Here is a 13,703-nt window from a genome sequence, read left to right as displayed (position 1 = left end):
CATTGCAGTTTAATTATTAGATCATTAAGGGAGGCTGTGGTTCTCAATCTCCAGTGCACTAGTGTATTTAAGAGTGCTGGTTTAAGTGTATAGAAATCACACCATGAGAGACTTGCAAAAATACCTCCAATAATTTGTGATAAAATGCGACTATTGTTTAACAACCAGTTTGGAAAATTAGCCATTCAGCAATTCAGTGTAAAGATTTATGCTGACTGAGCTACCTATTGATAGACAATACATTTAGATATGTAATGGATTTAGTATTTAATAAATTTTGAGGCAACAATTGCATATAAGAAAGTGGTGCTTCATCTATACTTATAAAGAAGTAATTTATTCTACACATATTCCTATACTATGAAGAAGTTCTTGTTTGAAACACATGGGGTTCCACAGTGAATACTAGTCTCTATTGTATCACGACAATTATAAATTAGCTGAAAAATGAACATAATATCAACACATTTAATTACATCAAAGGTTATTTTATGAAATGTTTGAGTTTTTCTCACATCTTCCATATATATCTAAAGACAAGAATTTTGACATTCTCTGTGAAGGCAGAAATCACACTAGTTTTGTTCACCACCATGTCCCCGTCCACTAAGTCATATCTTCACTTTCATTTGTCTCCAGACCTTTTTTTAATGTCTCTTTTTTTAATTTCCTCATTAACCCAGTAGTCTTTTTATAGTGTGTGGTTCAATGTCCACATATCAGAATCTTGTATGGCATCTTTTGTGGTTCATTTCCAGTTTGATATCATTTTGATCAGAAAACATACTTGATAATTTCAATTTTTATAAATTTATTCAAACTTATTTTGTGATAGATCCAAGATGTGTTCTGTCCCAGAAAATGTTCCAAGTGAACTTGAGAAGACTTTTGGGAGTGTCGTTCATATAAATATCTAGTAGGCCTACATGGGCTAATTACTCATTTGAGGATAGTCTTTCCTTGATTTTGATTTTTCTATGGATATAAGTAGAATATGAATGTTCCTTACTTCTATTATGTTGTAGCCAATGTCTGTTTTCAGGTTTGTTAATAATTAGATATTTTGATGTTACATTTTGATGTTCTTTCATTTGGTGCATATAAATGTTAAGTCCTGCTCATGTATTGATTCCTTAGTCATTTTATAATTACCTTCCCTGTCTCTTGATACCATTTTTAACTGGAAAATTATTTTATCTGGCATACATATAGCTCCATTGGGCCTTTTTTTGAAGGGTCCCATTTGCTTGTATTATTGTTTTCCATCTATTTACTCTGAACCAAAGTTTATCAGTAGTGCTTAGATGGGTGTACTGTAGAACAGAAAGTTGGGTTTTTGTTTTTATCCAACCAGTCACTTTATGCCTTCTGATTGGTGAGTTCAGTTCATTTATATCTTGGGTGATTATTGATCTAAGGGGATTTGCTACTGTTATTTTGTCTTTAGTTTTCTGGTTCTATCTATATTTCCATATTTGTGGATTTTCTTCACACTGATTTAAAGGAGAGTGCTTCTTTCAACATTTCTTGTAGGTGAAGTCTAGTGTTTGTAAACATTTCCAGCCTTTGCTTGTATGGAAGGCCTTTATTTCTCCCTTGTATCTGAATTCTCCAAGTATTTATTGGGAACTTTTGTGAGAAAGACATTGTTACTCAGTATCACCTTCCTGAATTTGTGTCAACAATTTAAAAAGTTACACTGACTGTATTTTCAGAAGGATAACCTATCAAGGAGGGATATTCTTTGCAGTTTCCCATTTGCGGGGACAGTGACAACCCCAGAGGAACTGTAACTGCATTGTCTGTGAAGTGTCACAGGAGAAGGAAAGAGTGTTTTGAATTCTATTTCCTGACCACAAGTTTCCTGGTACTTCTGTGGCATTTATATGCTTCCTATAATTCATAAGATCCATACATAGATAGCAGATGCATATGAAAAGTTCAAAATTCAGAAGTAGCTAAAGTTTTTCCATGGTTCTAAAACAGGAATACTATTTTAGATTCTATAGCATCTATAGTCAAGATATTATATTAACTAGTTTCACTGGCTATAACTCTCTCTCCCTTTATAGTAATTCTAACCATCTTATGTAGGGATATGAGATACAAGGAGAGCTCCAAATATTTTAGTAATACAGGGATGCCACCATAATCCCAAATACATTTTCATATATAATAATTTTCAGTGCAAAAATACCAATCAGCAGAGAATATAGTCCCAGGAGCACGGCTAGTCTCACACTTGTTTCTGAGATTTTGTTAAAATATATGGTTATTCCCCACAGAAATTAAATATGTGTGACCTACAGAATATTTTATAAATAAGCATACTCTGAATTCAGGTTCCCCAGTGATGAAGCTCTAAAACCTCTACTTGGTAGAGGTAAGAATCTTAAGAAATCTTAAGACTGACCTTACATAAATACCCATACACTAAAAACTAAGGATATAATAAGATATGCCTCAGCATGAAATAGTCAGGATCTTGGCAAGAAACATACTGGATACTCAAACTAATAAATTGTTGTAAATATAACAGAGGGATATTTAAGACAAGGTGGGCACAATTTTGGAAATCCAGCAAGTTATATTGCAGTAACCTTGGACTTGAAAAAGGAAGGCTTCAAATTTTGTTTGTCATCTTATAAATCTGGACTTGATCATAAAAATGAGCAGGAGTTATTTCAAATCTTTTATGCACGTCCTTCACCTCTTTTTTGTGTATTATATATTGTTCTCTATGGTTTTTTTACTTTTCTTCAAAAGTGACCATGTATTTTTCTTTTTTATATCCTCAGTGCCTCATCCAATATTGTCACTGGTAGGCTTTCTGAGAGATTTCTTTTAAGTCCTATTAGATTAAATACTAATTATTATGATTATTATGCAGTAATAGAGTAAGAAAAACCAACAAAAATTATCTAGCTTTAATGTCCTTGCTTTGTGTCATATTAATGTTCTTAGTGCTTATGTGTAATATCCCATTAGCCCTCACAACAACTCAATGACATGGATATCATACTATTATCCCCACCCTATAGATTAGAAAACTGATGCATAAAAGCTTTATAAATTACCCACTGACAAACAGCTAAGAAATGGCAGAGTGAGGCGTCTACACCAGATCCTGAACTTTTATTTATGCTATTGCTCAAATGCTTATGAAAATCTAATTGATTTAATATCTCATTAGACCACCATTTCTGATACATCAGAAAATTATGAATTTTTAAAAATATGAAGATCTCCAAATAGGGGATCAGGGAAAAAGTTATTATAATAAATTGAAAATCAAAATCAATAAACAGCTATAAACCAGAGGCATTCTTCAGGGGGGTTTGGGGAAAGGGAATAGGACCAAAACAGGTGGGAAGAGCACAGAGACTACAGTGATGGCATGCTGGTGAATTAGTGGTGGGAATTTCACAGGACTATACCTGAAATGAGAAAGCATATATTGTAGGGCCCTCTCTGCTGGTGCAAGGGGTTAAGCACAGAACTGTGAAGCTATCCACAGTCTCTGCAGCACGAGTTCAATATTAGCCAGCCAGGGAGCTACACACATGGCGTAGCAGACATCTCCTGTCTCGCCCGCTGCTCCCCTCATCAGTGTATTTCAGTAGATCCACCTGTTCTGCTCCCCACTCTGTCTCTGGTGAATCCTCTCACCTCCCTCTGGCCTATACCCCAGTTTTTGTATGCATAAATAAATCTTTTAAAAAAGCATACATTATAAAAAAAAAGAACAATGTAAAATATATATATATATAATTTAAAAGATATGAAGATCTGATATGTTAGAAAAAGAGGGAGTTATATGCTAAAGCAACAGAAAAAAAATTGAAATTATGAAGAGAAAGATGACATACAGATGAAGTAAATATTCTTGTAGTTCATAAAAAGAGTGTAAGGATGTTGTATTCAATAGAAATTAGAGGCAATTGTGGGATAAATTCCATTTGATCATTTTAAGTGAAGGAAATGTTATGTTTTTTATATCTCATGCTATGACATTTACAGAAAAATAAAAAAATTAATGGCATACTAGTATTTTTACATAAAATAAATACAAAAGCCTAGTTAAGACATAAAAATTCTATGTACCACCACAGATAAGAGAGGCATATTTAATTCATGTACTTTCAAATATGAGCACCACAGGGACATTTTTATCTCAGAGTAGTTTAACTTTATGAATCCTAAGTTTATACATACTTTATGGTGGCTATGTCAGCCAATTTCTAAAATAATTATTTGAGCTCCAAGTTTCAATTCTTTTGTTATTTAATTATATCAATAAAATTAAAAGGTTTGTATAGAATTTATAAAATACTTTAATAATTCTTAGAAGAGATTATGTAGCAAATTTTCACCCATTTAAGTATATTTACCATTGACTATCCTAAAAGGAGACACAAAGTGAACATAACAACACACCAGAAGATAATTGAAATTACATGGTATCATGTAGAAACCTCAAGAAAATGTACTATTGAAGCAGCATCATTTAGAATGGTAGCATGCTGTAAGGTCTGATAAAGTTATTTTTGTTGATGGCTATGATGTTGATTCTTTCCCTTAATCTTAGATAATCCATTTGATATCTGATGTACCAATAAAGTATCACTAATGTTATCTATATAGTTAATTTAAACAAAATGAGTTAAAACTCATGTTTTCCTCTAAGTCTAGGTTTATATAAAACAATAATGGTGTGCTCTTACATTTTTTCCTGATAAATAGCATATAATATAAATAGTAGAGAAAGCAATGTAACTACACAATGTAGATATTGATGAAATTCATGGTGTTCGTGACCAGCATTTCCACTCCTAAAAATCTACCAGAGACTGTAAAAACACTAATCCAAAGGGATATCGGATATCCCCTATTCACTGAAGCACTATTTACAGTAAATAACCAAGCTACAGAAATATCCTAAGCTACAGAAATATCCTAAGCGCCCCCGAAAAGATGAGCTGACTAGGAAGATGTGGTATATATGCACAATAAAATACTACTCAACTATGAAAAAAGATAAACTTGCCATTTGTGACAACACAGATGGAACTGAAGAGGTTCTGTTAAGCAAAATAAATCAGGAGAAAGATAAATACCAGATTAATTTATTCATGTGTGGAATATACAGAGAAGAAACAAAGGATTAGATAAAACCAAACTAGTAACAACTCTTTGAAATTTGACTGTAAAATCAAGGTTACCAAAAAGGGAGGAAGAGAAATTAGAACAGAATGGGAAAGGAACAAATGGACCATTGTGGAAGAATTTTAATGCTTTGGTGGTGGATGTGGTGTGGTAACATATATCTGGACAGTGTGAACCTGCACCACTAAATCATAACATTGGTAAACCAATGTTACCTCAATTTAAAAAAAAGAAATTTCATGGTGTTTATAAAAGGATATTTCTCTAATTATAACCTAGATAAAGCATAATTACCAGGATTCTGTGGCAAAAATGGAGCATTTATTTGTTAAAAATGATTTTACATGTATCCTTTCCTTGTTTGGTCCATATTGATATTATAGCAATTACTAATTATAATATATAACCAACTTAAAACCAACTGAAAAATTCACTCACTGACCACAGAAAACACAAACATTGCTAGTTGTATATACTTGATGGGAGTAGTTCAGTATTTGAAAAATTCACTAGATTCTTCTCAGCCTGGTTCATGAGAATCATTGTACAATGAGACCAATAACACTTTGACTTTCCTAGAATGCAGGCAGGCCAGGATTATGGAATACATAAAATTTCTCTTTCAGTTTTAAGACATATAGAATTAACCAAAATTGTATCAGTTTAGAAAGTCAGAGAATTCAGACTCATTGTCTTTTTTCTTTAATACAAATAATTTACCTAGAGATACAACTTTATCTTTACCAAATATTTCTATTGTCCTTACAGATCTTAATGTTCACTTTTCTGAAGACTAATAACATTGTCCTGGAAGCTCTCTTAAAGGTAGACAATTTTATATACATGACATGCCATAATGGAAAATTTTGGAGCCATGTTGGGGGTAAAATCTTGCCTCTACCATTTATTAACACAAGATCTTATAAAAATTACTTCATCTCTTTGAAATTCTGGGACCTCATCTGAAATTAGATTATGTATGCCTAGTTTGAAAAATTATTGGGTATATTAATACAAATTATTATTATGTATGTACAACCTATAATACACACTAAACTGAATTTGTGTATTTATTACTATGATTTTTGAGAATTCATCTACCAGCATGAAATCTAAAGTGTTACATATACAAAATGATTACCATGATAAGTTTAATGAAAATCTGTTTATTAATCTCTTGCACTACCTTGGACTTCTATCACAATGTTGTTGAGAAGTAATGAGAGAGAGCAAGCTTGCATTGCTCCAATCTTAGGTGGAAAGTGTCTAATATGGTAATCATTAGCTACAAGTTGAACACGTGACATCTGGCTAATTCAAAATAGAAATACACTTTAAACATACCAAATTTCTAAGACTATGCTTGAAAAAAGAAAGTAAAATTTCTTATTCATAACTTTTGATACACAGTACATTAAGAAAAATTAACTTCTTGTTACTTTTTAAGTGTGAGCTATTGAAAATTTAATATTATATATTTATAACATATCTATAAACATGTACATACACTTACACATATATACATAGAGTATCTATATGGCCCCTGTTATATTTTTAGTAGACATGTCTCTTTCACTTCTTGGAATGTTGATTTGATAATGAAGCCATTTTAGACCATGAGAACAAAAAGCCACACCCTAAAGTTAGCTAAACAATGAGTTAAAAAGGCCTCTGTACTAAATTCTTTATAGTACCGTGCCCTACCAGAGTTCATACACAGATAAAAATAAAATTCTACCCTACTTATGCCCAACTTATTATAGATTTTCTGTCAGAGAATTACCTAATTTGTGTGAGAGGGGAGGGTATGGATTTGTAAGTTAGTAAGTTAAAATATATTCCCCAAATCCTGTATTGGTGTGGTTAGTTTTCCTATTGAGTATTCATATTTTGCTTTAATAATCATTGTGAATTAATTTACTAAAAATTAAGAGTTAAATGTCAAAACTAATTTTAAGTTTTGCAAATATTCTAAAACAATTGGCCTGTCCAATTTATTTCAAACCTGAACTGTCTATTAAATGTAATTTCAGTGTCATTCTTGACAATGAACTAAGAGTGGTGTCAATAACAGCATGAAGGAATAACAGACCTGTGAAGGTACTTTCAATTTTTTAATTCTCACATTCTTATGAAATAAACGCATTTAAACTATTCTAAATAATCTAAATTTCTACAGTGCTATTTTTAACGTTTTGTTAAAGTAGTCTGACAGAAGAGGTCACTATTGAAACTATTGATATATACTGAAACTCATAATGTTAAAATAAGAGATACATATTTTTTCTTTAGAAGGAAAGTCACTGAAAATTCACATCAGTATTAATAAAATGTCTACAATTCAAAAGCTGTGCTAAATTGAACAATTAATGGATGTTTATAAAATTTCATGTTTGAAGAAACTTTTTCTGCATAGGAAAATTTATGACCAAATATATTCAGCACTATAATAAACCTGCTTTAAAATTCTTGCACAAAATTGACATTCAACCATGTTCTAACAGTTCAGATACTGGCAAAGTCTACAAAGATGCCACTGAAAAAATATATATATAGTGCATAATTTTCATTTCTTTGCTGTCAGGGTAACATGTGTGCTTCATATGCTTTAGTGATGTCTAGCAGTACAAATGTGTCAAAAAAATCATAAAAATTTGTCTTCTGTGACTAACATATAGGATTTAGGACCCTAGTATTTGGGATATTTATCTCTAAGGAGGAAAAAAGAATTTATTCTTGGACAAATACATATACCTATGTTTAATGTTTCCCCTACAGGATTTAATGAAACAACTTTAGCTGACACAGTCAAGCTCCTCGAGCCACTGCAATAGCCTGAATTTAGCATACAATTTTATGTTCCGAGAATTCAAAACTGGCATTGGAATGAGTAAAAAGTGCATTACTTAAATCCTAACCCTCAAAAGGAAATTGTCTTCTGCTAATTTTGTCTTATTATTCTGCTAAGGTATTTTCCACGGGAGAATTCATTTTATTTTATTTAAATTGAATTTTAAATAAAATTAATTCATTTTATTTAAATTTATTTATTTAAATTTTATTTAAATTTTAAATAAAATTCATTCATTTTATTTAAAAAGAATTATTGTATTAGCCTGATAATTTTATTGCAAGTGACAGAAACCAACCCAATTGAAGTAAAAATTTAGTAACTCTCATAAAATGTTGAAGATGGAAACTCGTATCAGATAGAACATTTTGCACTGGAATTCTGTTAAGTTTCTCCATGTCACTGCTCTGCTCACCTCTTCTTGCCTTTGCTGGACTTCATATTCCAGCCTTATTTTCTTCAAATGGTATGTAGAATGGCTATGGTCATAAAATCTTGCCAACCTCAGAAGTCTAGTGAAGTCTACATTAATAAAAGATAGAGCCTCATTAGTTCTCTGAAATATAAAGGCTCTGCTTTCATGATTTGTGGCATATTTGAGTGTGCTATCTCTGCAATTTAGGTTTTTCTTTAAAACTGTGGTGAAAAACAAAACAAAACACTGAAGCCCTTAGGTCACAGCCTATAGGACAAAGATTTTCTCAAAAAAGACTGACACACTGACTTTTTTTTAATGATTGATTTCCTGTTGTTTAATGAAATTCTGATAAAGTTCTGGCCTCTTACCAAATTTTCCATAACTTTTGTCTGTGTTATGTTTGTATAATAAACAAATGTATATTTAAACATTATAATTACATATTTCTTCTTGTGAAAAATATACCAAGATAATTTTCATGCAACAATATGTTACTAAAGATTCTTCTTTTGCATTTATTTTTATTCTCTTGTAATCTTTGTTCATTCTTGTGTTGTTTGCTCACTCCATTTTTTTTTCTGTCCTCTCATTTTTTTCAAATCAGGTGTTCTACTTTTTGAATTTTTTTTTTTACTACATGATTAAAAATGTGTTCATCTGGAGAAAAAAAAGTCACCAATAGTGAACATTAAGCCACGCTTAAGGATAGTATAGTAAATATCTTAATTCATATCTTTAAGAAATTACTGAAAAAGACAAATAGGTTGCTTATAGTACTTGCTGTTTATATCCTAGCATTCATTTCGCATCACTGAATTAGTTCCAACATTAAGTCTAATAAAGGGATATACAATAATCTCATGCTAACAGTTTTTAAACTATTCTAAGCAATATATAGGATAGGTATAAAGGGAAATATAGATATGATAAAAGAGATGATTAGAATGAATGAAACAGTACATTTCTATTCAACAATTCTCATAGAATTGTATTTCCAAAAGTGAGGTACTTGAGGCTCTTTGGGAGTTTATAAATGTAAAAACTATTTTCAAAATAGGGCCTTCCCAGTGGCGCAGTGGTTGAGTGCTGGGTTGAAAAGCTGCCCACTGTCTCTGCAGCGCCAGTTCGATCCCCGGCGGCGAGGAGGGTCCCACATGGCGTGCAGACCCCTCCTGCCACCCGCTGCTCCCCTCAACAGTGTACTTCAGTCCTTCTGCCTGCTCAGCTCCCCGCTCTGGCCCTGGTGAATTCTCTCACCCTCCCGCACTTCTGACTGTACCCAGTGCTTGTATAAATAAATAAATAAATCTTTAATTAAAAAAAAAAAAAACTATTTTCAAAATATTACTAAGATGATTTTTACCTTTATAACACTCCTCTTATAACACTCCTCTTCTGATATCTGTAGTGCTTAGTCCAGAATATACATGAGATAATGGGACATAATTGTTATCACACAAAATGTGTGTTTGTATTTTCTTATGTTTTCTAAAATATTCTAAGGTGGTAAATTGAAGATAGTATAATAAAAGGCATTTTCAGAGATCAACTTGGTTTGTTATTTGTTACTGTAATTTGATCTTACTACTTATCTTTGGATTTTCCTCCTCTAAGTTCTTCTATCATCCAAAAAGTTACACCTTTGAGTCTTGAAGTTTTCCACTCATGTGAAAAATGCAATAAAAATGTGAATTTTACTGTTTAGCTTTGGAGTAATATTCACATTTTCTTGAATGTTTAAAATTTATTTAATATTCATCATTTTAAGTTTTTGAAATATTTAAAATTAAAAATTGCAAAACACACAACACTAATGATAAAGGACTGATGACAAAAATCTACAAAGAACTGATGAGACTCAACAAAAACAAAGAAAATAATCCAGTCAAAAAATGGGCAGAAGAGCTAAAAAGAAACTTCTTTGAAGAGGAAATGCAAATGGCCAATAGGTATATGAAAAAATGTTCAACATCACTTGTAATCAGGGAAATGCAAATCAAAACTACCATGAGATACCATCTGACACCAGTGAGAATGGCACATATTAAAAAAACTAGCAACAACAAATGTTGGCGAGGATGTGGAGAAAAAGGAACTCTCCTGCACTGTTGGTGGGAGCACAAACTGGTCCAACCACTATGGAGAGCTGTGTGGAGATTTCTTGACCTACTAAACATAGAGCTTCCATATGATCCAGCAATTCCACTCCTAGGTATTTACCCAAAAGACACAGAAGCATCAATTCCAAAGAGCACCTGCACCCTATGTTTATAGCAGCACTGTTTACAATAGCTAAGCTTTGGAAACAACCCAAATGCCCCAAAATAGATGACTGGATCAAGAAGATGTGGTACATATACACCATGGAATATTACTCAGCATTCAAAAAAGATAAACACATGCAATTTGCAGCAACATGGATGGAGCTGGAAGGGATCATGCTCAGCGAAATAAGACAGAAAGAAAAAGAAAAATACCGGAGGGTCTCACTCATAGCAGGAATCTAGAAAACTTAAATAAGGGACCAGGAAAAAGAATAACTATAAGAAAGACTATCAAAATCAACAAACAACTATGAACCAGAGACACTCTATGGGGGCATGGGGGGTGGGGTAAGGAGGGATTGGGGTCAAAATAAGGGGGTTGTAATTGTATGGGGGACATAAAAATAAAATTTAAATTTAAAAAATTGCAAAACTTTTTTTTATCTTAAAGAATGAATCATTTACTTAACATAAAGGAATTAGAAGACTCATCAACACATAGCAACACTGACTGACTCTAAAGGTACTGGAAATAACTAAAATTGTCAGAGAATTACCTTATTCATGAGATTGAGGAAATGATAGAAGTAAACTGATGAATCTACAAACAAGTAATAAAAATATGATGAAATCTGAATACCTTTTGGGATAACATTTCATTAATTTGCTTTAGTGTATCTCATGAAATGGTTTCAAATAATATTATGATGTAATGCAATATTGAGATCAAACATTCATCATTTAGAGGAAAAGACATTTAATATTTTATTTATTTCACTTTTTTTTTTTTAAAGATTTACTTATTTATTCATACAAACACTGGGTACAGTCAGAAGCGCGGGAGGGTGAGAGAATTCACCAGAGCCAGAGCAGGGAGCAGAGCAGGCAGAAGGACCAAAGTACACTGCTGAGGGGAGCAGCGGGCGGCAGGAGAGGTCTGCGCGCCATGTGGGACCCTCCTCCGATGGCCGGGGAGCAGCCAGGGATCGAACCAGTGCCGCGAGGCTGCGGGCAGCTTTGCAACCCAGCGTTCAACCGCTGCGCCAGCGGGGAGGCCCACGACATTTAATATTTTAAACAGATATGATAAGCTCCTGTTATAGTTTTTCCTTTCCTTTTTGATTATTTTTATTATATTTAAACATGAAATCTGAGGCCAAGATGCAGAAACCAGTTCATTGATAGAACTGGCAAGTAGAAACAGAATGACATGGTGGTGGGGTCAAGAAAAATGATGTCAATTAAAAATGCTTTTTTAAAAAAATTAATGAACAGTTAGAGTTTAAATTATTCAATTTTTGGAGCAGGCAATGTATGAATAAAGCACAATAAAGAGTAACAGAGACACACATTCAGTAAACCAAGTAACAGAGACTTTCAGTAAAACCATTTTTGAACTTACTGCTTTTCAAATAAAACAATCGTTTTTTTAATTTTAATTCATTTTCAAGACACAAATCAAGATTTATTTACAGTCAAGTAGGTTTTTCTGCTCATGTCCAAAAAGCTTGTCTCTTGAAAGTATTATTTGATCTTTCTTCAAGTATTATTATATAGTTTCTCTGTAATTTTTCTACTCATTTAGTAATGATTCTTAGTAATCTACAAAATGTACATGTTCTTTAATTTACCCAAGGTCTGACAAAATCCTGTCTTTTTTTCTTATATCTTGTTTTTTTTTCTTGAGTTCTTTCTAAACTGAGAGGTGTCTACTCTGAACTCCTCACACTTGGCTCACTGGTAATAATTTTGTTATGTACCACCCTTCCCAAATTTGTTCTAGTCCACTCTTCTCTAGATTGATTTCTTCCATACAAATAAAGCATGTTACAGGTTTTTTTTTTTTTTTTCAAAATAGAAATGAACTACTGAGACTACTAAATTATTATATTATGTTGGGAGAAGTACTTAACACAGTACTTCTAAAAAATGTGTAGGTTGACATTTCTAAATGTTAGTAAAAGAAACAGTCATAACAGAAATCACAGCAGTACCCCTTTCCAAAGATTCATTAACTAATTGAATTAAGCATTCATTTGAAATATGAAAACTTTTTAATATTTCACATAAAAACTGTACCTACAAAACAATAATTCTCCATATATGACTATACACCATTATCACTATCAGCTGATTATCAGAGATGATTCTTTGTATGTTTAATATAAAAAAAATTTAGACTTAAGTTGTCACAGTGCTGTATAATATTTCTTAATATATTTATATTCTTATATCATTGCTAATTTTTGGACAGTATTTGATTTCTCCTCTCAGGTGAAGTCCCCATAACTCTTCCACCATCATAGCACCTGTTATCTGTCACCACCATCCCTTGTGCTCTTCCCTCCCTGTTTTGACCCCTCTCTCTCCTGCTTCCCCGTTGCCTGCCTCAGGTCTATGCTCAGCTTGCAAGTTTTGTCTTTTCCCTGATCCTTTGTTTTGGTGTCCCTATAGTCCACATATAATTAAAACCATCTGATATTTATCTTTTTCCTTTCTGATTTATTTTGCTTAGCACAATCCCATTCACCTCCAGCCATGTTGGCATAAATGTTTATGAAAACAACCTAAGTGCCCCAAAACAGATGAACAGATCAAGAAAATGTGGTATGTATACACAGTGGAATATTACTCAGTGATATTTTTGAATCTTATGGTTTATCTTGTCAGCTGTGTTGACATGTACAATTTTAGTGCAAATGTGCTGAGAGGTTAAGCTAGTACTTTTGTATAAATAAAGGCAGAAGAAACAACTATAATAATATAGAAATAGAAGAATCTGTTTCCCTTAAGAATTTTTTTAGGTGGTAAAAAATTATCTCAATCATTCAGGACAGATGTACTTTATATTCCATTTGGCAAAATGGAAAGTCTTTGAAGCCTATAAAGTATAATAGTTGTTTGAAAAAAAGTTCTTGTGAGATTGAGGTGTGAGCTCTAATGGTACATACTTCTTCACTGGAACATCATTTTTATTTCAAAGAATGACTAACAGGAACTAAAG

This window comes from Talpa occidentalis, unplaced genomic scaffold (genome assembly GCF_014898055.3).
Source record: "Talpa occidentalis isolate TD23 unplaced genomic scaffold, MPIMG_talOcc4v2.1 talOcc4.6, whole genome shotgun sequence".
Classification (NCBI taxonomy): domain Eukaryota; kingdom Metazoa; phylum Chordata; class Mammalia; order Eulipotyphla; family Talpidae; genus Talpa; species Talpa occidentalis.
The sequence above is the reverse complement of the archived record's forward strand: the minus strand, read 5'-3'. Positions refer to the sequence as shown.